We start from the raw sequence: 26750 nt of genomic DNA on the forward strand, positions 1-26750 counted from the left end.
ACTGCAGAAAGACCCAAACGTGAACACTGTCACTGAGGGTAGCTCAGATCCCAGGATTCCATCAGGTTTCTAAATCACAAGTCAGAATGGTCCTTGGCCAACAATGAGTTGGTTTATACATAGATATTTCACAAAGTCGTATACTGGTTTACCACAACAATAGTTGCAGCTTAGGACTCTGAGGTCTGAAGTGCCACTGAAGGGAGAACATGATCAGACAATGTGAAAAAATACCAGGCTCCTTGATACGGAGGGCTGAAAGAACTGAACAGAAAGAGAAGTGAAAGCTTCAGCCTCCTTGACGCAGGGAAGAGACTCTAAATATGAAGAAGCTGATCTACTGAGGGGGTAACGGGAAGATGCCTGGATAGTCTTGAGAAACTGAGCTGAAGGAAGAGAGAGTAGCCCGCAAATAACATGAAAAGCCTCCATTCCACCTGACGCAGGTAAGATTCACTAGATAAGATGGATGTTATCTACCTAGGGAACAACACTATCCGGAACCGTGTGTCTCGGTCACCTATCTCTTCATCAACCCATCTACAGAGCTTCAACCACAAACGGTTGAACAAGCTGCTTGATGAAGAGTGTTATAAAGATGAATTATTAGTAAGAAGGAAAGTGCTTAATGCCAGTGTGTTCAAAAGCATAGCAGTCATACGTACATGTGTAATCAACAACTGTGACAGGATGCCTGAAGCTGCAAATATAAAGAGGGTGACGTGCAGCCGGGTGTGCCTGACGTTTGTCACCCAGAGGCCCACCCAGATCCCATGCAAAGAGAAACACTTTAGACGTACAATTTATCAGACATTAAAGTCGCTGAAATTAGAGTGCTCCCTTTATGCAGACGCGATCGGCTAATCTTCCCAGTCATCCTACCTAATGAGAGACTTTAAGTTTTCCACGCTAGGGATACTTTTGAAAAAAGGAACTAAGACACGGTCAGTTGTCTCAGCCTACTTGATGTAATACCAAACTCTGCTACTGGCAGTGAAGGGCGTGTTGAAGGAATCCCAACTCTATAGAGATTCAGACACCATATCGCCGCATTCAAGAGGATTTACAATCAGACACACTCAGTCGCACACTATTGCATGACACCAAAGTAGAGACACAATGGTATATATAACGAAACCTTATTTCCTACCACCTACAATATAGCAATTTTGAAAAAATAAAAGCAACAACATCCGAGCTGGCCTAAGATGTCAGAGTCTGTGTTGTCAAAGACCTTCACTGGGGGGCTTTGACTCTCCCCTTCAAAATAAAATCTTGCACCAGCTTGGAGTGTAACTCAAGTGTCCATGTGTAATACATATATGTTTATCCAATCCTGATCCAAAACACCTATCTGAGTACACTAGGTCCCTCCACTTTCCTAAAAAAAGCTTACTTGTCCGGTTAGCTTTTTGCCTGACCTCTGTAGGAGGCTGGGGATCCTTTACAGCAAGATGCAAACTCTTGAACCTCTAGCTGGTGCTTCTGTAACTGGAGGCCACCACAAACTGTGGTAGTCTTTTAAAAACATAACCTATTCTAATCGGTTTAATTCTCCAAATACAGGCATGACAGCATCAAAGCATCTGATGATGGCCTACGATAGAGTGTACAGTACAAATTAGGTCACTCACAAATCTCCAATACCCCTTTGCCCTGCGGTAGCTGCAGCTGCAGTCAAGCCATCCTAACTTGCAACCCCCTACAACCGACACGCAACATGCACCTCAATAGAAAAAGCATAAAAGGGCAACCACAGACAATGAGTTCTAAAACCAACACCGAACTCTATCTGTGCACTAGATATGAACAGTAATGATTAGTTAAAATGAAACCGCAAATGAGTCCAACATTTAAAAATCAGAGAAAGTAAAAATTAACATACATCAACTACAAGGAGGAGTGGGGTCCTTTCTATCAACTCTTTCACTTACATGAATGCACGCCTTAATCCAGTCCAGTGAGACTGCTTTTTCCTTCCAGAGAACCACTTTTGGTATTCTGTGTCATACATATGTTACAAACTGAGCACAGGCGCTCACATGATAACAGCAGGGACGGCTTTGTTATTTTCAGCCATTTTCCTCTGCTGTGACACAGGGGCATCTAAACTGACTAGTGTGCAGAAAGCTTGCACTATTGTTGCCTATTCCTTGCATTGCTGTCATGGGTGCTGTACAAAGCTAGGAGGAGGCTTGCACTGTTGCTGCTCGAGCTGTGACTCTGTTTGCACATGTATGGGGCTTGCACTGATACTACCAATGCAGTATATGCCTGTCCATCGCCTGTAAAGAGTGTATATGAAGCCTGAAACACTGCTGTGCCTGCTCTGTATGCGAGGGCAGCTTGCATTTCTGCAGTTTGTGCTCTGCCTTTAGCAGGTGGGTAAGAGAGGATGTACGGGTAACTTACACTTTCTCTGATACTGCTAAAAATATTCAGTGAGAGATGATTAAGGTTGCATGGATGCCGCCCGTGTCATACTTGTCTGCTCAGTGTGAGAAGCTGCCTTGGCGATATGTAAGGAAAAGCAAAGCTACAGCTGCCTGTGCTGTTTCTAAGCTGATGGTTACATACCGCCAGAGAAAGAGGTACACTTCTGGCAGTGTGCCTTTCAAATTTTATTCGAGTATAGAAATCGTAATCACAGTTAGCTGCAAGATTCTTCCTACCTTCCAAAGCAGAAAGCAGGTCCTGCCTCGCCGGAAGGTGGGTTGAGGGGTCAAAGACAGTTCCAGTATCCCTAGGTGCAACATCCTTCTGGCCCAGGTTGAAGCACCCCGTGGAATGAAGTTTTTTCGGCATCAGTAGAAGGATGAGTGTTGGAGAGGATACCTATTGTGGTTGGAAGTGCCATTGTTCGATCAGAGAAGCAACGCCCACACTAAGAACCCGAAAAGGAAACTTCTGGAAAAGCGAGAATTCTGAAGTCAATCTTTGAAGTCCCCCAGAAGGAGAATAGGATCTTCCCACCTCCTGATACAGCTCTCACGCATGAATATCACAGAACATCTGCTCAAAGCATCTGCCTGAAACTTGTGCAATGCCATCAGATACACAACGTCTAGCGAGATCCATCAGCAAAGAATAGCGACTAGGGCTCTCCTCGAACACCCAAATGGTCCTCGCCGCCATTTCAGTTAATGTACTGGTCACTGTGCCTGTAAGGAAAATGCACAGAGGCCCAGAGCAGTTGAATTTTCCACAACTTCAGGAGGGAAGGGGATGCTAAGTGCTTCACAAGTTGCTAGTGCACAAATCTCGGATATGAACCATGGAGCGCATGACAAAAGAATCCATGATCATAGTCACCCAGGGCCATTGTTGCTCAAAAAGCTCTCCCAGTAGCAAATATTTCAACACTGCAGGTCCGTTCCTAATTCCCTGAAATTGGAGAATAAATCCTGGCCCACATTTAGTTTAAATAGGCTCTTATATTTCAATGCAGGGTCTCATATTCAAACATGCTTAAGAAACGTAGAAGACGCGTGAAGTCACATGACCCAAGAGTCGGAGTAAAATCACAGACTGGATATTATGCAGGTTAGAAGATGCAAACTGTTTGATGACCTGCTGACACACGCTGCAAAGCTCGAAGGGCCTCCCATGAACTGTATCCACCAGCATGCAGCGGAGACTATGTATGTGTCAGTATATGCAAAAGGTTGCTGTTCTACTAGAGGTGCACAGACTGCAAAGAGAGCCACCTCAACAGGAAACTTGCAGTTGTTGTGCCCATTCTGAGAGAGGTGTCTGCCTGTGTGTGTGCATATATATACACGTTTGTGAAGAATGCTTACAGTGCTGCTGACCACAGTGGTGGATGAGAGAAGCATGCACTACTTTTGGACAAATAGAACTTACTGTGAGGAAGCATGGATCACTGCAGTCCATGCTGGGTTTAGTATAACGGAAGCAGAACTACTCCTGCCCAACCTTAGTTTAGTGTTACAACCATGCACTACTGCTGCCTTAACTGTATTTAGTGTGAGAGAAGCAGCACTACTATTACCTGAAATTAATTAGGGTTAGGAAAGCAGCACAACTGCTGGTCAAAATGTGTTTAGTATGAGGGAGGAAGTACCGCTGGCCCACCTCAGTTTAGTGTGAGAAAAGCAGCACGACTGCTGTCTACACTGGGTTTACTGGAAGGGTAACAGCACTACTGCTGTTTGAACTGTGCTTAGTGTGATGGAAGCATGCAATACTGCTGCCTGAACTGTGCTTAGAGTGAAGGAGGCAGCACTACTGCTGCCTGAACTGTGCTTAGTGTGAGGGAAGCATGCAATACTGCTGCCTGAACTGTGCTTAGCCGGAGGGAAGCATGAAATACTGCTGCCTGAACTGTGCTTAGTGTGATGGAAGCAGCGCTGCTGCTGCCTGAACTGTGCTTAGTGTGAGGGAAGCATGCAATACTGCTGCCTGAACTGTGCTTAGCCGGAGGGAAGCATGCAAAACTGCTGCCTGAACTGTGCTTAGTGTGAGGGAAGCATGCAATACTGCTGCCTGAACTGTGCTTAGTGTGAGGGAAGCATGCAATACTGCTGCCTGAACTGTGCTTATTGTGAGGGAAGCAGCGCTGCTGCTGCCTGAACTGTGCTTAGTGTGAGGGAAGCATGCAATACTGCTGCCTGAACTGTGCTTATTGTGAGGGAAGCAGCGCTGCTGCTGCCTGAACTGTGCTTAGTGTGAGGGAAGCATGCAATACTGCTGCCTGAACTGTGCTTATTGTGAGGGAAGCAGCGCTGCTGCCTGAACTGTGCTTAGTGTGAGGGAAGCATGCAATACTGCTGCCTGAACTGTGCTTAGTGTGAGGGAAGCATGCAATACTGCTGCCTGAACTGTGCTTATTGTGAGGGAAGCAGCGCTGCTGCTGCCTGAACTGTGCTTAGTGTGAGGGAAGCATGCAATACTGCTGCCTGAACTGTGCTTATTGTGAGGGAAGCAGCGCTGCTGCTGCCTGAACTGTGCTTAGTGTGAGGGAAGCATGCAATACTGCTGCCTGAACTGTGCTTAGTGTGAGGGAAGCATGCAATACTGCTGCCTGAACTGTGCTTAGTGTGAGGGAAGCATGCAATACTGCTGCCTGAACTGTGCTTATTGTGAGGGAAGCAGCGCTGCTGCTGCTTGAACTGTGCTTAATGTGAGGGAAGCATGCAATACTGCTGCCTGAACTGTGCTTAGCCGGAGGGAAGCATGCAATACTGCTGCCTGAACTGTGCTTAGTGTGATGGAAGCAGTGCTGCTGTTGCCTGAACTGTGCTTAGTGTGAGGGAAGCATGCAATACTGCTGCCTGAACTGTGCTTAGCCGGAGGGAAGCATGCAATACTGCTGCCTGAACTGTGCTTAGTGTGATGGAAGCAGCGCTGCTGCTGCCTGAACTGTGCTTAGTGTGAGGGAAGCATGCAATACTGCTGCCTGAACTGTGCTTAGCCGGAGGGAAGCACGCAATACTGCTGCCTGAACTGTGCTTATTGTGAGGGAAGCAGCGCTGCTGCTGCCTGAACTGTGCTTAGTGTGAGGGAAGCATGCAATACTGCTGCCTGAACTGTGCTTATTGTGAGGGAAGCAGCGCTGCTGCTGCCTGAACTGTGCTTAGTGTGAGGGAAGCATGCAATACTGCTGCCTGAACTGTGCTTAGTGTGAGGGAAGCATGCAATACTGCTGCCTGAACTGTGCTTAGTGTGATGGAAGCAGCGCTGCTGCTGCCTGAACTGTGCTTAGTGTGAGGGAAGCATGCAATACTGTTGCCTGAACTGTGCTTAGTGTGAGGGAAGCATGCAATACTGCTGCCTGAACTGTGCTTAGTGTGAGGGAAGCATGCAATACTGCTGCCTGAACTGTGCTTAGTGTGAGGGAAGCTATATAGTACAAAAGGAAGGGGTCCCAGACTAAGAACAAATAATCCAAAATATGACTTAATTGAAAATATAGTTATTTCAAGAAGCAAAATTATTTGATACAAAAAAGTTTAATTCAGATTTGCACATATTACCATTCATTGGTTAGAACACATGGCAAATATTTCTCTGAATAGCAAGATTCTTTATATATGTGCCCACATACACAACGGGGAAGGGGTGAAGTGAGGAGAAGTGTCAAGGATAGGGTAGGATAAGGGGATAATTCAGTGACATGTATTATTCACAATTCAGAAATTAAGTAAATGTGGTCCCTATAGCCAAAGGCCACAACATAAGGCTCGCAGAGAGTCCTGTAACATCTAATGCAGACAACCAAACTCCACTTCAGCCGCTAAAGTCTTGCTTGGGGTAGGAGTTGGTGATTGTTGTATGGTCTATGTTTCGACCCAAAATACGTGTAGGAAATTGGTCCTTACAGAGCGGGTCTTCTTCAGGACAAAAACAGTTGTGGGTGGGCGACCTCCTATCGCGGAGGAACAGAGTCTCCAGGGGGTGATGATGTCTCCCGGACCACGTTATATATTCATAACTCACATGCGCTTGTGTACTGCCAGGAAGCGCGTATGTTTCGTGTGCGGTATAGACCTGAGTACCGTCTCTCTTCAACCACTTAGTAAGTTCGTAAAATCGACTCGTGGTGGTCGGAAAAACGCCTGAGCATGGGAAACTCTGAACTCAGAGGGGTCCTGGAGGCGTCTCGCCGAAAAACAATTATTGTTCCATAGTTCAGGTGCCTCTGGGGCTCGAGTTTGGCGGCAGAGTTAATCGTATTCAATAGGCACACCTCTCTCCAGCGTTTCGATTTAGACTGGAATGTAATCCCGCAACTAGACGTGCACAGGTCCCCTTATCCTACCCTATCCTCGACACTTCCCCTCACTTCACCCCTTCCCCGTTGTGTATGTGGGCACATATATAAAGAATCTTGCTATTCAGAGAAATATTTGCCATGTGTTCTAACCAATGAATGGTAATATGTGCAAATCTGAATTAAACTTTTTTGCATCAAATAATTTTGCTTCTTGAAATAACTATATTTTCAATTAAGTCATATTTTGGATTATTTCTTCTTAGTCTGGGACCCCTTCCTTTTGTACTATATAGTTACCCAGGTCCTTTTGACTTTAGTGGGGTTAACCCTGTTCTTTTGTAACATAGTGTGAGGGAAGCAGCGCTGCTGCTGACTGAACTGTGCTTAGTGTGAGGGAAGCATGCAATACTGCTGCTGAACTGTGCTTAGTGTGAGGGGAGCATGCAATACTGCTGCCTGAACTGTGCTTAGTGTGAGGGAAGCATGCAATACTGCTGCATGAACTGTGCTTAGTGTGAGGGAAGCATGCAAAACTGCTGCCTGAACTGTGCTTAGCGTGAGGGGAGCATGCAATACTGCTGCCTGAACTGTGCTTAGTGTGAGGGGAGCATGCAATACTGCTGCCTGAACTGTGCTTAGTGTGAGGGAAGCATGCAATACCGCTGCCTGAACCGTGCTTAGTGTGAGGGAAGCATGCAATACTGCTGCCTGAACTGTGCTTAGTGTGAGGGAAGCATGCAATACTGCTGCCTGAACTGTGCTTAGTGTGAGGGAAGCATGCAATACTGCTGCCTGAACTGTGCCTGAACTGTGCTTAGTGTGAGGGAAGCATGCAAAACTGCTGCCTGAACTGTGCTTAGTGTGAGGGGAGCATGCAATACTGCTGCCTGAACTGTGCTTAGTGTGAGGGAAGCATGCAAAACTGTTGCCTGAACTGTGCTTAGTGTGAAGGAAGCATGCAAAACTGCTGCCTGAACTGTGCTTAGTGTGAGGGAAGCAGCACTACTGCAGCCCAAACTGTGTTTAGAGTGATGGAAGCAGCATTACTGCTGCCTGACCTGTGCTAAGTGTGAGGGAAGCATGCAATACTGCTGCCTGAACTGTGATTAGAGTGAGGGAAGCAGCGCTGCTGCTGCCTGAACAGTGCTTAGTGTGAGGGAAACAGCACTACTGCTGCCTGAACTGTGTTTAGTGTGAGGGAAGCATGCAATACTGCTGCCTGAACTGTGCTTAGTGTGAGGGAAGCATGCAATACTGCTGCCTGAACAGTGCTTAGTGTGAGGGAAACAGCACTACTGCTGTCTGAACTGTGTTTAGTGTGAGGGAAGCAGCGCTGCTGCTGCCTGAACTGTGCTTAGTGTGAGGGAAACAGCAATACTGCTGCCTGAACTGTGCTTAGTGTGAGGGAAGCAGCGCTGCTGCTGCCTGAACTGTGCTTAGTGTGAGAGAAGCATGCAATACTGCTGCCTGAACTGTGCTTAGTGTGAGGGAAGCATGCAATACTGCTGCCTGAACAGTGCTTAGTGTGAGGGAAACAGCACTACTGCTGTCTGAACTGTGTTTAGTGTGAGGGAAGCAGCGCTGCTGCTGCCTGAACTGTGCTTAGTTTGAGGGAAACAGCAAAACTGCTGCCTGAACTGTGCTTAGTGTGAGGGAAGCAGCACTACTGCAGCCCACACTGTGCTTAGAGTGAGGGAAGCATGCAATACTGCTGCCTGAACTGTGCTTAGTGTGAGGGAAGCAGCACTACTGCTGTCTGAACTGTGTTTAGTGTAGGGTAAGCAGCGCTGCTGCTGCCCGAACTGTGCTTAGTGTGAGGGAAGCATGCAAAACTGCTGCCTGAACTGTGCTTAGTGTGAGGGAAGCATGCAATACTGCTGCCTGAACTGTGCTTAGTGTGAGGGAAGTGGCGCTGCTGCTGCCTGAACTGTGATTAGTGTGAGGGAAGCAGCACTATTGCAGTCCACACTGTGTTTAGAGAGAGGAAAGCATGCAAAACTGCTGCCTGAACTGTGCTTAGTGTGAGGGAAGCATGCAACACTGCTGCCTGAACTGTGCTTAGTGTGAGGGAAGCATGCAATACTGCTGCCTGAACTGTGCTTATTGTGAGGGAAGCAGCGCTGCTGCTGCCTGAACTGTGCTTAGTGTGAGGGAAGCATGCAATACTGCTGCCTGAACTGTGCTTATTGTGAGGGAAGCAGCGCTGCTGCCTGAACTGTGCTTAGTGTGAGGGAAGCATGCAATACTGCTGCCTGAACTGTGCTTAGTGTGAGGGAAGCATGCAATACTGCTGCCTGAACTGTGCTTATTGTGAGGGAAGCAGCGCTGCTGCTGCCTGAACTGTGCTTAGTGTGAGGGAAGCATGCAATACTGCTGCCTGAACTGTGCTTATTGTGAGGGAAGCAGCGCTGCTGCTGCCTGAACTGTGCTTAGTGTGAGGGAAGCATGCAATACTGCTGCCTGAACTGTGCTTAGTGTGAGGGAAGCATGCAATACTGCTGCCTGAACTGTGCTTAGTGTGAGGGAAGCATGCAATACTGCTGCCTGAACTGTGCTTAGTGTGAGGGAAGCATGCAATACTGCTGCCTGAACTGTGCTTATTGTGAGGGAAGCAGCGCTGCTGCTGCTTGAACTGTGCTTAATGTGAGGGAAGCATGCAATACTGCTGCCTGAACTGTGCTTAGCCGGAGGGAAGCATGCAATACTGCTGCCTGAACTGTGCTTAGTGTGATGGAAGCAGTGCTGCTGTTGCCTGAACTGTGCTTAGTGTGAGGGAAGCATGCAATACTGCTGCCTGAACTGTGCTTAGCCGGAGGGAAGCATGCAATACTGCTGCCTGAACTGTGCTTAGTGTGATGGAAGCAGCGCTGCTGCTGCCTGAACTGTGCTTAGTGTGAGGGAAGCATGCAATACTGCTGCCTGAACTGTGCTTAGCCGGAGGGAAGCACGCAATACTGCTGCCTGAACTGTGCTTATTGTGAGGGAAGCAGCGCTGCTGCTGCCTGAACTGTGCTTAGTGTGAGGGAAGCATGCAATACTGCTGCCTGAACTGTGCTTATTGTGAGGGAAGCAGCGCTGCTGCTGCCTGAACTGTGCTTAGTGTGAGGGAAGCATGCAATACTGCTGCCTGAACTGTGCTTAGTGTGAGGGAAGCATGCAATACTGCTGCCTGAACTGTGCTTAGTGTGATGGAAGCAGCGCTGCTGCTGCCTGAACTGTGCTTAGTGTGAGGGAAGCATGCAATACTGTTGCCTGAACTGTGCTTAGTGTGAGGGAAGCATGCAATACTGCTGCCTGAACTGTGCTTAGTGTGAGGGAAGCATGCAATACTGCTGCCTGAACTGTGCTTAGTGTGAGGGAAGCTATATAGTACAAAAGGAAGGGGTCCCAGACTAAGAACAAATAATCCAAAATATGACTTAATTGAAAATATAGTTATTTCAAGAAGCAAAATTATTTGATACAAAAAAGTTTAATTCAGATTTGCACATATTACCATTCATTGGTTAGAACACATGGCAAATATTTCTCTGAATAGCAAGATTCTTTATATATGTGCCCACATACACAACGGGGAAGGGGTGAAGTGAGGAGAAGTGTCAAGGATAGGGTAGGATAAGGGGATAATTCAGTGACATGTATTATTCACAATTCAGAAATTAAGTAAATGTGGTCCCTATAGCCAAAGGCCACAACATAAGGCTCGCAGAGAGTCCTGTAACATCTAATGCAGACAACCAAACTCCACTTCAGCCGCTAAAGTCTTGCTTGGGGTAGGAGTTGGTGATTGTTGTATGGTCTATGTTTCGACCCAAAATACGTGTAGGAAATTGGTCCTTACAGAGCGGGTCTTCTTCAGGACAAAAACAGTTGTGGGTGGGCGACCTCCTATCGCGGAGGAACAGAGTCTCCAGGGGGTGATGATGTCTCCCGGACCACGTTATATATTCATAACTCACATGCGCTTGTGTACTGCCAGGAAGCGCGTATGTTTCGTGTGCGGTATAGACCTGAGTACCGTCTCTCTTCAACCACTTAGTAAGTTCGTAAAATCGACTCGTGGTGGTCGGAAAAACGCCTGAGCATGGGAAACTCTGAACTCAGAGGGGTCCTGGAGGCGTCTCGCCGAAAAACAATTATTGTTCCATAGTTCAGGTGCCTCTGGGGCTCGAGTTTGGCGGCAGAGTTAATCGTATTCAATAGGCACACCTCTCTCCAGCGTTTCGATTTAGACTGGAATGTAATCCCGCAACTAGACGTGCACAGGTCCCCTTATCCTACCCTATCCTCGACACTTCCCCTCACTTCACCCCTTCCCCGTTGTGTATGTGGGCACATATATAAAGAATCTTGCTATTCAGAGAAATATTTGCCATGTGTTCTAACCAATGAATGGTAATATGTGCAAATCTGAATTAAACTTTTTTGCATCAAATAATTTTGCTTCTTGAAATAACTATATTTTCAATTAAGTCATATTTTGGATTATTTCTTCTTAGTCTGGGACCCCTTCCTTTTGTACTATATAGTTACCCAGGTCCTTTTGACTTTAGTGGGGTTAACCCTGTTCTTTTGTAACATAGTGTGAGGGAAGCAGCGCTGCTGCTGACTGAACTGTGCTTAGTGTGAGGGAAGCATGCAATACTGCTGCTGAACTGTGCTTAGTGTGAGGGGAGCATGCAATACTGCTGCCTGAACTGTGCTTAGTGTGAGGGAAGCATGCAATACTGCTGCATGAACTGTGCTTAGTGTGAGGGAAGCATGCAAAACTGCTGCCTGAACTGTGCTTAGCGTGAGGGGAGCATGCAATACTGCTGCCTGAACTGTGCTTAGTGTGAGGGGAGCATGCAATACTGCTGCCTGAACTGTGCTTAGTGTGAGGGAAGCATGCAATACCGCTGCCTGAACTGTGCTTAGTGTGAGGGAAGCATGCAATACTGCTGCCTGAACTGTGCTTAGTGTGAGGGAAGCATGCAATACTGCTGCCTGAACTGTGCTTAGTGTGAGGGAAGCATGCAATACTGCTGCCTGAACTGTGCCTGAACTGTGCTTAGTGTGAGGGAAGCATGCAAAACTGCTGCCTGAACTGTGCTTAGTGTGAGGGGAGCATGCAATACTGCTGCCTGAACTGTGCTTAGTGTGAGGGAAGCATGCAAAACTGTTGCCTGAACTGTGCTTAGTGTGAAGGAAGCATGCAAAACTGCTGCCTGAACTGTGCTTAGTGTGAGGGAAGCAGCACTACTGCAGCCCAAACTGTGTTTAGAGTGATGGAAGCAGCATTACTGCTGCCTGACCTGTGCTAAGTGTGAGGGAAGCATGCAATACTGCTGCCTGAACTGTGATTAGAGTGAGGGAAGCAGCGCTGCTGCTGCCTGAACAGTGCTTAGTGTGAGGGAAACAGCACTACTGCTGCCTGAACTGTGTTTAGTGTGAGGGAAGCATGCAATACTGCTGCCTGAACTGTGCTTAGTGTGAGGGAAGCATGCAATACTGCTGCCTGAACAGTGCTTAGTGTGAGGGAAACAGCACTACTGCTGTCTGAACTGTGTTTAGTGTGAGGGAAGCAGCGCTGCTGCTGCCTGAACTGTGCTTAGTGTGAGGGAAACAGCAATACTGCTGCCTGAACTGTGCTTAGTGTGAGGGAAGCAGCGCTGCTGCTGCCTGAACTGTGCTTAGTGTGAGAGAAGCATGCAATACTGCTGCCTGAACTGTGCTTAGTGTGAGGGAAGCATGCAATACTGCTGCCTGAACAGTGCTTAGTGTGAGGGAAACAGCACTACTGCTGTCTGAACTGTGTTTAGTGTGAGGGAAGCAGCGCTGCTGCTGCCTGAACTGTGCTTAGTTTGAGGGAAACAGCAAAACTGCTGCCTGAACTGTGCTTAGTGTGAGGGAAGCAGCACTACTGCAGCCCACACTGTGCTTAGAGTGAGGGAAGCATGCAATACTGCTGCCTGAACTGTGCTTAGTGTGAGGGAAGCAGCACTACTGCTGTCTGAACTGTGTTTAGTGTAGGGTAAGCAGCGCTGCTGCTGCCCGAACTGTGCTTAGTGTGAGGGAAGCATGCAAAACTGCTGCCTGAACTGTGCTTAGTGTGAGGGAAGCATGCAATACTGCTGCCTGAACTGTGCTTAGTGTGAGGGAAGTGGCGCTGCTGCTGCCTGAACTGTGATTAGTGTGAGGGAAGCAGCACTATTGCAGTCCACACTGTGTTTAGAGAGAGGAAAGCATGCAAAACTGCTGCCTGAACTGTGCTTAGTGTGAGGGAAGCATGCAACACTGCTGCCTGAACTGTGCTTAGTGTGAGGGAAGCATGCAATACTGCTGCCTGAACTGTGCTTAGTGTGAGGGAAGCAGCGCTGCTGATGCCTACACTGGGTTTACTGGAATGGAAGCAGTGTATCAGGTAAAGGAAAGTCCTACTAAAGTTTGTCACCATGGACTGTGGCGAGGGCAGGGTACTGCTTTTCTGTCCTCAAGCTAATGTACTTTTCTAGCCAGGGGAGAGGTCAAGGATGGTGCTCAGAACTCAAGGGTAGAGCCCTATATAATGGGGTCTATTTAGTCCAATTTTGGGACCTAGTTAGAACTTGGGTCTGTGTGGAGTCTCTCTCAGGTGGGGCCAGCGCGTTTCGACCTTCTATGTGGCATTTCTTTTTGCGAAGGTCTTCGTCAGGGGCCGTAAATTTTCAAAGGAGGACTTGCGTGCCGTGTGGATTTCTTTGAGGACCCAAGGAGGGTTAGTTTGTGTTGTCCTTATTCTCCTCATCAATGGCGTGAGCTTTAAATTGCGCGCAGTCCCGCTGTGTATTTTCACCTTCAGGGACCCGCCATCGTTCTGGTGCTTCAGCGAATGGAGCAGGGGCCGTAACAGTGTTCTCTTGGTGCAGGCATAGACTTTGTTGCTTCGTTCACGAGTCTGCTATGTTTATTCTCCTTGTAGGATCGGAAACTTGGTCAGAGGTAGTATGAGGGAAGCAGCAGTACTGCTGCCCAAACTGTATTTAGAGTGAGGAAAGCAGCACTACTGCTGCCTGAACTGTGCTTACAGTGAGTGAAGCAGCACTACTGCTGTCTACACTGGGTTTAGTGTGAGGGAAGAAGCACTACTGCTGTCTGAACTGTGTTTAGTGTGAGGGAAGAAGCACTACTGCTGTCTACACTGGGTTTACTGGAGGGGAAGCATGCACTATTGCTGCACATGCCGGGTTCAGTTTGCTAGAAAAGCACATTACTGCTGTCTACACTGACTTTCCTGGGAGGGAAGCATGCACTACTGCTGGCAACACTGGGTTTAACATGAGGGAAGAATGCAACACTGCTGTCCATATTGGGCTCAGTGTAACAGAAGCATGTGGTACAGCTGCCCACACATGGTTTACCTGAGGGAGGATAAACAGGAATGGATTGGTGCAAGGACATGAAAAAAAATACTTCTGATGTAACAGCATGCCCCAAACTTTAGAAGAGCTGGACCTCTCGGTAGGAGGCTGGTTTATGTTCACAAAACAGGTGAGGTGGACTTGAACATCTGCAGAAACCTCAGGCAGGCATAAGTTACAGAGTTGTTCAAAGATAAGGATGCTGCAACATCTCAATACAGAGACCAGGCTTGAGTGGGATCATGTAAAAGATGTAATTGAATACAAGATATAGAGGTGCCACTTTGCATCAGAATAATATTATTATTATTTTAGAACTTAAAAAATTAATAATAATACACAGTTAAATTTTTTAAAATAAAACATGCACTGTTGCTGCCTAGTTTGTGTACATGTGATAAATGTGTGTGCTGTTGTTACCTGTGTTTCTTGCACATATTCCATTCATGCATGTGGAAAACATACGATAGAAAAAAAAGCTGTACAGTTTTAGGCAATACTTTGGAATAAAGTGCTGGTGCCCAGCAGCCCAAGTATCTTTATGTAATGCTCGTTTGTTACTGCAACAAATTTAGGTTTGAGAAGGTGCAATTTCCTTCAAGTACATGAGAGATGAGTTTCAGTACAAGTTTGAAATAAACTGATGTGCTGATGAATAAAAGCCCCACACCCAAACCGCACTTCCAGGCATGGGTTAGCAAGACCATAAAAAACGAACAACAAAACACAAAGTAATCTGTCAAAGACGGACTTCTTGAAGTGCAAGAAAGAGAGCTTGCTCCCCAGCCTCAATTCTGTTACGCGTGGGCTACCAAAAATGAAACTATACAAGTAAAGACTATGTACATAATAAATATGTGTCCATGTGGTTTAACTGTAAAACGACAAACGACAGAGTAAACATGATCTTAGGAAAAACGTTACAAATATCTTAAAGGAACTTATTACTAAAAAGTCAACGAATTGTAACAAGACCACAACAGATGAAAAATTAGCAATATCAACGTGGGATGGTGTTTTCCACATCAACTGCTGCTGTTTTTCTAGTTTCTGCTCGTTGAACTCCCTCAGTCTCCTTATGACTGTGGACGAGGGTGCAAGTTGAGGGGTGTGTGTGTGTGTGTGTGCGCTTGAGCCTTTGTTGCTTTACATGAAGCTTGCTGATTGCTTTCTGCACACGTGTGTGCAGGTGTCTCAGAGAGTTCCTGTGGTTGGATCAAAGAAGTAAAGCCACAGCACGGTTTGCTGAGAAGGAAGAGATCATGTAAAAAAGTCCCCCTGGCAGCTTCTTTCCCGGATTGCTTGTTTTTGTTACAAACCTCATTTGTCTTTGTTTAAACAAAAAAATATATAACTTATGTTTGATGTAGGGAATATTCTATAAATTTACAAGACTGCTTGAAATGTACCATACCCAACTCAGCCAATGTGTCAGGTAAGTAGCCCTCAGCACACTGTTTTTGTGGTTCACAAAATCCTTCCTTACCTTCAATAAAAATAATATTTTTTAACTGTTTTTATTTATTGTTCAAAAAACAATGGACTAGTCAACAGGTATATCTCACATATCATCCATATAGTACAATAAGTAACAATCATAATAGGTACGGATAGAGTTGGCGCCACTGCAATTTCCCTTCATGACACCCATACCTCTTAACCCCCCCCCCACCCCCCACTAAATGTAACTAAATGTTTTTTTCTGCCCCATGTCGATATCCAAACTGGCCCGCCACTCTTTCATAGGGGAGAGTTCAGCTGTTCCCCAATATTTGGCTTTGTCTTGCTTTGCCGCTACGAGTCCAAAGTTACTTAGCAAGAGCTTATATCTACCTTCAATAATCTTGGTCGCTTGTGGTCCAGGCTACAATCTGAAGCCACTTAGACTACTGTATGCTTTTTTCTAGGTGCCCCGGATTATCTCATCCAACGCCTATGGCGTCTTCAGAACCAGCATCTCATCTAATTCTGGATCATCCAATCTGATCTTCAGCCAACAAAGCAATGGAAGCTCTGCACTGACTTCCCACCTCAAAGAACCACATTCAAATCCTTCTGCATGGTCTTCAAAGTCAAACACCCCGAGGTCCAGGTTCCCTCCCAAAAGAAATTTAAATAAAGTTCTATAACCCATTCTAGACCCTCAGGCCACCGATGGCTAAACTGCTGGTTATCAAAATATTTCCCCCAGACTGGGGTTGGTGGTCTTACCTTTCAGTCATGTCAGGTCACTCTGGAATTCCCTTCTGATTCATCTTAGAGCAGAAACTAAACTTCTTTCCTTTCATAACATTCTTTAAACCTGGCTTTTTGCTAATGTCTCTTTTTCCTGTGCCATTCGTGTGCTCCCGCTCTTCCCCTGTTCTAGCACCAGGGCACCTTATAGATAATCGCTCGCTTTTACAAAGGCCACGTAGCGTAACAGCACCTTAATACCTGGACTGCACTGGGAGCCCTAGAATGTGTCCAAGCACCACTTTATTACTGTCCCAGGAGAGTACGCCAACTTCTATCAAGAAGGGGAACCTCCAGCCAAAGAACTATTGAACAAGTTACTTACCTTCGGTAACGATATATCTGTAAGAAACAGTAGTTAGTATTAGATTCCTTAACTTAGAATATCCCCAGGCGTCAGACTGGATCCGGAAATTTTTGCGTAGCAGTACCCTTGCGCGTCGGTAGGCGTCGTCTGCGGCTACGCGTCTGTCGTCGTGGGCGATGTGATGACGTTGTCGGAGTAATTAGACGACGCCTCAGCGCGCTGACTTCAGTTCTTATACACAGCTTTGCTCCGCCAGAAACGCAGAGCCATGTTAAAAACCAACACTGGTACCATTGAAACTAGGGCCCTGAAAGGGGATGACCTTAACCCTAGATATCGGTTCGCAGAACGGGGAGGATGGGTGGGGCGGTAAGGAATCTAATACTAACTACTGTTTCTTACAGATATATCGTTACCGAAGGTAAGTAACTTGTTCATCTGAGTGAGAAGTGTGGCTCACTGGTTAGAGGAGGCATACCCTGAAGCAGAGGTCAGACCCGGGACCAGGGTTTAATTCCCAACGCGGCAGGGTCTGAGCCCAAGTGTCCACGGACTCGATAATTCTCACTTCGGTGCCTACTCGAATCACAGGTTCACACTCTGCAACTCTGGGCAATAGCTTGCTAAATCTCCACTACGGCCCCCCGCGGCGGGATGCCTGGCTTTCACCTTGGGGATGCCCAGTACGGGTTATCTCACAGGGAAAAGCCAGGACGGGTTCCCAATGCAAGCGCCGAGATGCCCAAGGGTAAGTCGAGCGCTATATAAGAACACACATACATACATCTGAAAGAAACAGGTTAGTATTAGATTCCTTACCTTAGAATAGATACCCCAGCAATACCAACCCCGGTGGTGGGTCTGCGAACCAATAATCACACCAGAAAGTCCTGGAGGACGGAACGGCCAAAGAAGCCATCCCTCCGGACTTGGCTGTCCAGGCAGTAGTGTCCTGCAAACGTGTGCAGCGATGCCCACGTAGCTGCCTGACAGATGTCCTGCAAGGGGACTCCCCGGCCCAGGGCAGTGGTAGCCGCTGTGGCCCGAGTGGAATGGGCCCTCAGCCCGACAGGAGGCTCCTTCTTCGCCAAGGAGTAACATGCCTTGATACACAAGACGACCCACCGAGAGATGGTCCGCTTGTGCACCACCCGTCCCTTCTTAGCGCCCACGTAACCAACAAAGAGTTGGTCATCCACCCGGAACTGGCGTGTGCGATCTAGATAGAACGAAATCGCACGTCTTGGGTCCAGACGGTGGAGCCGCTCTTCCTCTTTTGAGTGATGCGGTGGAGGAAAGAAGGTGGGCAAGGTGATAGACTGCCCGATGTGGAAGGCTGTGACAACCTTGGGCAGGAAAGAGGGTCTAGTCCGCAACACAACCTTGTCCAGATGGACAGAAAGGAAAGGAGGTTTGGATGAAAGAGCCTGGAGCTCACTCACTCTCCTGGCAGAGGTGATGGCATCCAGGAAAGCAGTCTTCAGAGTAAGAAGGCGGAGATTACAGTTGTGAAGTGGCTCAAAGGGAGCGCACATCAGATAGGTAAGGACAAGGTTCAAGTACCACTGAGGCACCACAAACGGAACAGGAGGAAACATGTGTGTGATGCCCTTTAGAAAGCGAGTTACAATAGGGGACTTGAAAAAAAGAAGGTTGATTAGGCAGCCTTAGAAAGGCTGAAAGGGCAGAAAGGTAGCCCTTGATAGTGCTCAGAGCAGAGCCCTGCTGGGCAAGAGAAAGAAGGAAGAGAAGAACCTCAGAAAGAGGGGCAGAGAGGATCCACAGCCTTTGCTGTGCACCATGACACAAATCTGTTCCACCTGCAGGCGTATACCAACTTTGTGGAGGGACGCCTGGCTGCCAGAATAACATTACAGACTTCAGGAGGCAAGTCAAATGGCCTCAACTGTCGCCGCTCAATCTCCAAGCATGGAGGTGGAGACTGGACAGGTTCGGGTGGAGGACCGTCCCCTGTTGCTGCGACAGAAGGTCCTCCTGAAGAGGCAGACGAACCGGGGGATCGACTGCCATACTGAGTAGCTCGGGATACCAGTACCTTCGTGCCCAGTCCAGAGCCACAAGGATGACTTGGGCCCGGTCGCGTTTGATCTTCTTCAGCACTCTGGGCAGAAGTGGTATAGGCAGAAAGGGGTACAACAGACCGCAACTCCACTCGTGACGAAAAACGCCTCCGAGCGAGTGCCACCTTGGAAATTCCAAAGCGCAGAACTTACGACATTGCGCGTTCTCTTCTGTGGCGAATAGATCTAACCAAGGCTCTCCCCACTGCAGAAAGAGACCTTGCGCCACGTCAGAGTTCAGACGCCATTCGTGATCCATCATGCACCGGCGGCTGAGTTCGTCTGCCCTGGCGTTCAGAGAACCTGCCAGGTGTTGAACCACCAGGGTCACACCCTGATGTCCCAGCCACTGCCAAAGGCGCAGAGCCTCCTGGCAGAGGGTCCACGACCCCACCCGCCCTGTTTGTTGCAGTACCACATGGCGGTGGTGTTGTCCGTGAACACCTGCACTACACTCCCCCGGACAGAGGGGAGGAATGCCTTCAGTGCTAGACGAATCGCCCGCAGCTCCAAAAAGTTGATATGGAGCCGAGACTCCGCGGGAGACCAGAGGCCTCTGATCTCAGCCTCTCCCATGTGGCCTCCCCAGCCCTGGAGGGACGCGTCTGTCACAACCACGTGCTCCGGTTGGGGAAGGGAGAGGGATCTGCCGCTGACCCAAACGCGGTCCGTGAGCCACCAATGCAGCTGTCTCGCAGTGCCCTTCAAGATCAGGATATGGTCGGACAGGTTGCCCTGATGCTGGGCCCACTGAAACTTCAGGTCCCACTGCAGGGCCCGCATCCGCCACCGGGCGTGATGCACCAGAAGGATGCAGGAGGCCATCAGCCCCAGAAGCCGCAGCGTCAACCTGACCGAGACCCGGGATAAAGGCTGAAAGATTGGAATCGGAGCCTCAATATCCCGAACCCGCTGTTCTGGAGGATAAACCCGAAACTGCGCCGAGTCGAGAACCGCTCAGATGAAGAGGAGCTTCTGAAAGGGGCACAGGTGTGACTTCAGCACATTGATGGAAAACCCCAGCTGGTGCAGGAGGTCTGCCGTTGTCTGGAGGTGGCTGACGACTGTCTGGGGCGAGCCCGCCTTCAACAACCAGTCGTCGAGGTAGGGGAAGACTGAAACCCCTAACCTGCGCAGATGAGCAGCGACCACCGCCATCACCTTCGTGAACACCCGTGGGGCGCTGGTAAGGCCGAAGGGGAGCACGGTAAACTAAAAGTGCTTGTGGCCTACCGTGAACCGCAGATAGCTCCGATGGCCCGGCAGGACGGGGATGTGGCAATAAGCGTCCTGCAAGTCCAACGCTACCATCCAGTCTCCTGGGTCCAGGGCAGCTAAGACCTGAGCCAGTGTCAGCATTTTGAACTTCTCCTTCCGGAGGAAGCCGTTGGTGTTCCGTAGATCCAAGATAGGGTGTAGGCCCCCTTTGCCCTTCTTGGGTACCAGAAAGTAGTGGGAGTAGCAACCACACTCTACTTCTGGCCCAGGAACGCGCTCGATGGCCCCCTTGGCCAAGAGGGCCGTATCTTCCTCCTGCAGAAGTCGCAAATGATCCCCCGATACGCGGTGGTATTGCGGTGGCATGGCTGGAGGGGTCGCCTCGAAGGGGAGGGAGTAGCCCCTTCGGACGATTTACAGCACCCACCTGCCCGATGTGACAGTGCGCCAGTGGAGGAGTTGATGGCGAACCCTGCCCCCCACTGGCTTCACATGGGCCTGAAAGCACAGACTAGGAGGGTTTTGAGGCGGATGCTGCGGGGAAGGTGTGGACTGGCCTCGCCGTTGACCCCGACCGCTTCCACGGCGGTTTCCACGGCTGCCACCGCGTTGGATGTTAGTCTGCGGTGCATGGCTGGCAGCACGTGTGGGGACGCCCCTTCCCTGGCCGCGAAAGGCACCCGTTTGCTGGTGCGGGGCCGAGAGGCCCAAGGACATGGCTGTAGCCCTGGAGTCCTTAAAGAGCTTAAGCGCATGGTCTGCCTTGTCGCCAAAAACGGCGACGGCCATCAAACGGCATGTCCATGAGTGTATTCTGGACATCGGCCGAAAAGTTGGAGGACCTCAACCATGCGTGGCGACGAATCACCACTGTCGTTGCCATCGCCCTGCCCAGTGAGTCGTGGTATCCAGCCCACACCGGATGGAATAACGTGCCGCATCTCGACCCTCCGCAAGGGTTTGGGCGAGTTAATCCTTGACCTCTGCCGGGCATTCTGGCAGCACGTTCGCAACCGTGTCCCACAGAGAGTGGGTGTAGCGGCCCAAGAGGTACGCGGTGTTGGAAGACCGCAGTCCCAAACTCTGGGAGGAGAATACCTTTTTGCCGTATTGCTCGTACCTCTTGGATTCCCGATCGGGCGACGCCGTCGGGAATGCGGTCTGGGAGTTGGAGGCCTGGATGACCAGGCTCTCGGGGGTGGGATGGGTGGACAGGAAACAAGGGTCGCCCGGGGCCGGGCGATGGCGTCTGGCCACGTTCCTATCTACAGGCAGACCTGTATCGGGCCTGGACCAAGTGCCCAAAAGAACGTCCAGCAAGGCCTCATTAAACGGCAGCAGAGGCTCAGCCGAGCTTGACTGCGGTTTAAGGACCTCAGTAAGGAGGTTAGTCGTCACTGCCGCGACGGGGAGCTCAAGGCCCAAGGCCCTGGCTGCCCGCGTCAAGACCAAACTGTAGGTTGCCCCCTCCTCCGTAGCCACGATAGGGGGTGAGACAAAACCAGTGTCTGGTGAGGTGTCCAGACAACTGGCATCCCCAAGTTCACCTGTCCAGTGCTGCTGGGACTGACACTCACGTGTCAGAGGGTCCTCAGACCCCTCCCTATACTCCTCATCACCCATTTCCTGATAATCAGGGTTGTCAAACCATGGGGCCGGTTCGTTGAAGTAGAACTCTCCAAGCGGCTTCGAAAGCGGCGCCCAGCGGCGCGGTTCCAATGCCGGAACCGGATCGAGGAAGGCATCGGGGATGACGCCGGCCGAAGACGGCGCCAGAGGTGACACCCTAGGGACCGGCGCTGGTGAGGTCGTCAAGTCAACCGGCGACGACCCGGATCCGCAAGCGGCTCCAGCGGGGCCTTGCGGCGCCGGGCCCGAAGGCACCGGCGGCGTCGGGGCCAAAGCACCCGCCGGGGCCGAAGCACCTGACCCGCTAGGGCCCCCAAACAGGTCCGCTGGGTCCAGAGGCACCGCGGAGCCTATCGGAGGAGAGAGGGACCTCATGGCCACGAGGAAGCGCTCGATCTCCTACGGCGTCGCTTGCTGCCCAGGGACCGGAGAGTATGGGGCAGGCCGCGACGCCTGCAACTCCGCGAGGGCTGTGTCACCCGAACCCCCAGCCGCGTCGCGCGACAGTCGGAAGAGCGAGGACGTCTCTTCGACTTCATGTGCTTACCTGACGACTTCGAGCCTGAAGAGTGATGGTGACTCCCCGAGCTAAGATGGCTCTGACCCCGCGACCGGTCCCTCGACCTCCGTCCGGACTGGGACCTCTTGCGCCACGGGGCCGACTGCCGGAGCTCGAGACAGCTTTCGATGTCAGGGCCCGGCAGTCGGAGCAGGCCTGGTCATCGTGGTCGACGACGAGACAGTGAAGGCACCGGCGGTGAGGGTCGGTTACCGACATCAGTCGGTCGCAGTCCTCACAGGGTTTAAATCCTGGCATCCCTACCGGCACCGTTCGGAGTCTAAGACTCGAAAATGATAAAAAGGGATCGTAAAAAGTTTTGTCAAAAATTGACTACGGTACCACTTTTTCCGGATCTGCTCTGCTGGAGCGGAAAAAAGAAGAACTGACGTCAGCGCGCGGAGGTGGCATCTAAGTACTCCAACAACATCATTACAGCGCCCACGACGGACGCGGAGCCGCAGACGACGCCTAACGATGCGCAAGGGTACTGCAACGCAAAAATTTCCGGATCCAGTCTGACGCCTGGGGATATTCTAAGGTAAGGAATCTAATACTAACCTGTTTCTTTCAGATTAAAATAATCAGTCAATTTTTTCACATTACAGCAACATTTTCAGATGAGTTTCAAAGAAGTCCAGAACTTCAGTGTTCGGCGCAGTACCAAGGAGGAATATTTCTCTGCAGTAGCAAATCACGAATGCCTTTATAAAATGCGGGCTGTTTTCTGAAAGCTGGGATAGGTCTGGGCATCTCGAAGTCTGCTCATCCTTGAACTGATAGCTGCCATCTTTTCCCATGCTGTTGTGATTTTCCCTTTGCCCCATATAGCTGGCGCTACGTTTCATTGTACCTTGTATAGTAGGATTCTGGTACAGTGAGCAGCTTATTTAGCGTACACAGCTGGTCATTTCAAATTGGTAGACCTTCACCATATACGTTTAATTATTATTGTATTCAAAATTAAGTTTGAGTAAAAAAGATTGTGTTGGACCACAATTTATAGAGATCATTAGCCATGCTGCACCATAAAATCTGGACATCCTGAATCCAAAAGCAGCACATTAGTAAAACACTCACCTCTACTACGACACTTGGAATGCAAAGGCGCTGATGCTTAACCATAGAGTCCAACAATTAACTTAGAAAAAAGTAGCTGTTTAGGATTGCCAGACCAAGCTGTGCCAGATAGCATATCTTTCTGAAGCAGAAACCTGAGAGTAGATATCGGAAGAGAAACCTCTCAGAGTTCCGACCAACAAGGTGCGTCCATGGTGGATTTTAGACCACTGCACAGGAGTCATTCTTAGCCAAGACCGAAGAAGTCAATTCAACCTCTCTACAATAAAACCACTCCCAAAAGGTCCATATTTGTAATACTTGGGGCCAGATGTAGGTCGGCAAATACCGGTCGGTAATGGCCGATTTCGGCCATTACCGACCGGTATTTACAAATGGAGATGTAAGGGCCTTAAAATGTACAGAATCTGTATATTTACAGAATCAGTAAAGTTACCGATTCGGTAAAATACCGATTCTGTAAATTTACCGAATCAGTACATCAATATGTAGGTGGCACAGAAAACAGTGCCACAGGCCCTTACCGATTCGTTATTTACCATGTAATTCTATTGCATGGTAAATAACGAATACCTGTGTACATGTACGTATCTCGAGCCGGTACGATACGATACGAGACGCAGAACACCAGTGTAAATCTTTTACAACATGGAGCGAATGAATTAGCGTTCAATTGCGGAGGCACGGAATTACTTTGCTTGAAGAGTTATATAGAATCGATCGCCTAGTCCCATTGAAATTAGCGATGCCAAACTAAACACGAAATTCGTGCAGCATCAGGCTTCTGGAAAGAGAAACAGGATTATATTATTCCACATCACTGAATTATACAGGTTTTGACTACATATTGGAATATTCTAAGAGTGATTCCTCCTAAGGGCACATAATTATTAAGGAGGACCTTGCATTAATTGAAAAATAAATTAAGAAAATCATAATAGAATCACCGTCAACGTCAGGAGTCATCAAACGATATATGGTTGCCCATCCTAGTCCTGATGAAGACTCGCACGGCCCAGGCTTAACTCACCGTGAGGCCAGAAGTCAAGTCGAAACGTCAACGCTCTTTTGGTATTTGACCTGGACCTAGATATTACTACTCTCTTGTGCATCAGAATCATCAGATATATAGGTTTCATAATGATCTAAAATTATGTATGAATTGATTTATGGCCAGGTCTTAGCATAGGGATGAGTATTGATCCTTTTTGTATGAACAAAAAAGTGTGTTTTATGTCACGATCTTTGCAATTCTTTCTTTTTCTTATCACCAAGCACTACTACATCTTTCTATTTTGCACGCTCCCCTTGGGGCAACCAATATGACCTACATGTATTGAAAAAGTTATTTATATTGCGTAATAGTGGTAGAAAATGAATAAATCACCACTCTTTATTGTCTTTTGGCTGTTGCATTGGGAGACTATTCCACTTTCTGAATTATGAACTGTTGACTAACTTAGTTTGGGGCACAGCATAGAGAGCCAGCTTCCCACACACACCATGGAGAATTTTGGACATCGCTGCCAGGAAACTTGCTGGCGCTAAGCAATGCAATCACATCTTCTCTATACTAAAGCACTTTAATTGGCTCCCACTAGAATCAAGAGTTCATTTCAAGATTGCACGCATCACTCATAAGGCAATCCATATCTCTCTTTTCCCTTATTTAAAAAATAAAATCAAACTCCCAGGTGGTCAATGCAAAACAAGAGGCAGAAACTGATACAGGAAACTACGAAAAGCAAAAAATCTAAACACCAAGGTACGCTTTCTCATGCCAAGTCCCTAGAGTGTGGAAACCTTTCCCAGACTAAAGAAGACTGATTCTTAACCTTCTTGCTTTCAGCAAAGACTTCAAAACTCATCTCCTGGAATGTTATCCCCCAAATGACTCAAGTGTTAAAGCATACTGTTTCTTTCTGGTACCCCGGGGGTTATCCATTACGGAGATATTTTATGACACTTACATTTAGATCTTGGCGGACGGGTTATTCCATCACAATGGTGACGGATATCCCGTCCGCCGAAATATAAATCCTATAGGATATAATGGGATTCATATTGCTGCGGACGGAATATCTGTACCATTGTGACGTAGTAACTTGTCTGCCAATATCTAAATCAGGCCCTTAGTTCCTTGAAAGTGCTGGACTGCCAGTCGGCCAGGTCCACGATATACAAATACTATAAGTAAGACAGATTAAGAAAATGGTAGTTAACACTACTGTTGCTTAACCCTTTCGCTGCTGATGACGAGCTCAGCTCGTCATCACCCACGGGTGTCGTGTGCTGATGACGAGCTGAGCTCGTCATGATAGCAGCAAAAGAGCAATTTGCAGCACAGTGCAAAAATCCCCGCAGCAGCCATGTGGTTAATTTGACTCATTCAGCACATTTATAGGAAGGTTGACCGAGATTTGACAACCTCTTCCAGGTGCAGATCTGTGGTATGGTAGGATAAGCCCCTGTGCTTCCATAATGTAAAGATCAAGACTCACCTGGGGAGGGGCTGCCGAGACTTGACATAGCTGAAACACGTTAGTCAAAACATGTTAATGGTACCACTGCTGAAAGGTGGCAGATTCAGAAAGAGCCGGAGGAGCACTCATCAAGTGAGAGTGTTTACAAAGTGGATGTGGGATTCCAACAGAACACATAGGCACCAACATGGGCTCCCTCCAGAAATGTGGAAGTTTATAGATCTTAAACTTCAAAGAATGGAGTAAGGAGGCCAACATGTCTTTTTGCACATGGTCCACAAAACAATGTAAAGCACAATACGTATAAAAGTGGAGACAGTTCAGAAGTATATACCAAACAAAAGCAAGACAACTAATCTGAGTATTTAAATTATTCAAAATAATTGCTTGCCACGTGGTATATTACTGGAATTATTGGTGGCCCACACATACTTAAAAGATCAACAAAACAACAAGCTAGCAGGCTCCTATTTTAACAAGTTCTTGTAGAAGGTGAGGACCTCAGGACTTTACATGGGCGTTTATAACTAGTCCATAAGGACTGGATTCATGCCCGTTTTTAAGGTTATCAAAATGGGGCACATTAACATCCAATGGTTTTAAATAGGAATCATTTACATAGTCAGAGCTTATCATGAAAATCCACAGGAATCTGGAAAAAGTTGTAAGCACAAAATGAAAAAAAATGCAATGTGCCAGGCCGCCAATTTAATAGTGAAATAAAATAAAGCATAACACCTTCTGCGTTATTTCTGAAATGCAAAGAATGCAAGCCCTGCATTTGTACTTTTTATTGGGTGTGCAAAGGCAAGGGTCACACAGTATCTTAGATTTAAGTCTTATTTAGTAAACATTTACAGGAAAAGAGGCTAGAAATACGATGACAGATACAAAAAAAATCTGCTGAAAACCACAGTAGTTTCATCAGTTACTAAAGCGGTGCACCAAAACCACACCAAGGTTTTTCACTGGAAAGTAAACACAGTGAACCAATTATTTTATCAGTGATGACTATTGGTGCACCCAGTCCAACCTCACTAAAC

General features: G+C 48.2%; 1 protein-coding gene across 7 annotated transcripts in view; it reads right to left on the reverse strand.

Moving 5' to 3' along the window:
- The window catches only part of EPS15L1 (epidermal growth factor receptor pathway substrate 15 like 1), a 303568-nt gene that overhangs the window by 63472 nt on the left and 213346 nt on the right, over positions 1 to 26750 (reverse strand). The gene's annotated exons all lie outside the window — the stretch shown is intronic.

This window comes from Lissotriton vulgaris, chromosome 12, assembly GCF_964263255.1.
Source record: "Lissotriton vulgaris chromosome 12, aLisVul1.2, whole genome shotgun sequence".
Lineage (NCBI taxonomy): Eukaryota > Metazoa > Chordata > Amphibia > Caudata > Salamandridae > Lissotriton > Lissotriton vulgaris.